The following is a 2,237-nucleotide window of genomic DNA, read 5'->3' as shown; positions in this document are numbered from 1 at the left end:
GGTGAACACCAAGTAGCTAGTAGAGGAGATGAGATTTAAAACAAAAATCTTGCATGATATATTATGAAGTTATATAATTTTAAGTGAGAGATTTCATACCATATTCTTTAAAATAATTTATTATGGGACAGGTAAAGGGCATGGCTTGTCTGTTTGTTTGTTTTAAATATAATTGCTTCTGTAAAGGAAGTAATGCAAAAACACATTCAAAGTAGGGCCAAACTGACAGAAGTCAAAAGACGAGATAGAGTGATGTTTACTTAGGTGCCCATTCATATTTGTTACAAGAGTTAAAAGACAAGTTAGTATGCTATAATACTTTAGACATTTTGTTTATCTTAAATCTGGAAAATAAATGAAGCACAAAACTAGTGGTTACTATCCTGTCTCAATAGGTCCCTACCTATTCCTCTTAATTATATCTCTGCAGTCTAGATAACAGCAGTTTAGCTTCTATACAGTAGGATAGGAGCACAGATTTGATAAATATTCTAAATGTAACATTGCATAGGTCAAAATATCTAACAACTTCTCATAATGACAAGATAAAAACCTTAAAAATTAAAAGGGCCTCTTATTAAGCTGTATGGAAGTTGAATCTGAAGTTTTCTTTTAATATAATTACTCTTCAAATGTGGCAAAGCAAACTGGTTTCCCATACTGTCCTATCTAGTAAAACATCTGGTTCTTCTTTGTCAGTCATTTTTGTTGCTATCTTAATATGCTGTTTATTGATAAATTACTAAATAACAACTGACACACTTATATTCATATATACATTTGTATGATTTGACTTTTTTGAGATTTTCATAAGAATAAGATTTTATCTATTATGTGTTAACTATCAAATTTTCCTGTGATCAAAATGTATGCCATAGTTTATTAATACAAAGGCAGCTTGTATGGCATACACTCACCTTTCTACATTATAAAATATAAATCTTATACAGTTCAATCACCTGTCTAGAAAGTAAACTGAAAATTTGCAAATACTAATGATGCTGACAAAACAAGAAAAGAAAATCTTCAGTGCCAATAACTTATTCTTAAGTACAGTACAAGGTAGTGTACACACAATTCTAGAGGACTGAATTTCATCTTTTCTACTTTTTCTTTCTAAAATGCAACTAATTAACTTTGAAATATTAATTATGTAGAGCATTCTTCTTTATTTCCATAAGATAAATGAACAGCACAAGTTTAATTCTTTACCAGCAACAAAAATAATGATAAAATATCCAAAAACTATCACAGAAAAAGGGCACATATTGAAAATGTATCGACTTATCTATCAACTTTTGCAGTCATGTGAACTTGTAAAACTTCCAATAATCTACACATAGCAAGAATTATAGGCATGAACATAATTTTGTGTGAAACATGTTCTCAAATTCAGGTATGAAAGACTACAGTACAGAAGTATCTTGGACTGCTGTGGCAAGATATATATATAACTCTGATATATCATCTTAATTTTACCAACACTACAACCTATTTATTATTTTTCTTTACTGTATCTATCCAATTTCATGATTTGGTTAATCTTACTAACAATAGGCAGATCAACTATAACATAAATAGATATCCAAAACACCCCACTGGATAATAACTTCCCAATACAGCATTTTCAAAAATCTTCACATCTCAAAAGTATACCAAACCTAAAAAATATACTACTGACCCTCAAAATTGATAATTTTTTTACATAAAACTATGATAAACTCCTCTTCACAATAACATGCATTACAGCTCTTTTCTTTCTGTATTGTGCTATTTCCTTACCTAGAATACTATAAAATCATGAATGATTACAAGCAACCTGGCTCTGGTATCAATAATTTATCTTTACACAATATATAAACAGAAAAGTACACAAAACAATAAAACAAGCATATTCCACTCTCTCTTTATGTTAAATAATGAAATGATAGGACAAGTCTTTCATGAAGATCGCCTTATTAATTTAATCCATACGTATATTGCACTATGTACACCCTTACTATAATTATTCTTGGATTTATAATGAAGAAAACTACACACAAACAACCATCCACAATTATTACAAGACAAAAATCTGATAAATTCTTTTATATTCTTGTATATACTAATCAATATGAAATACAAGTACAGAATGGAAGTACATTATACAGGAGTTACTGGTACAGATTGCCCTTATCTTTATGTGTATGTGATTATGTGTGTACATGTGTCTTTATATGTGTGAGTAAGTATTAATA

Source organism: Penaeus monodon, chromosome 32 (genome assembly GCF_015228065.2).
Source record: "Penaeus monodon isolate SGIC_2016 chromosome 32, NSTDA_Pmon_1, whole genome shotgun sequence".
NCBI classification, from domain to species: Eukaryota; Metazoa; Arthropoda; class Malacostraca; order Decapoda; family Penaeidae; genus Penaeus; species Penaeus monodon.
This window is presented reverse-complemented; position numbering follows the sequence as displayed.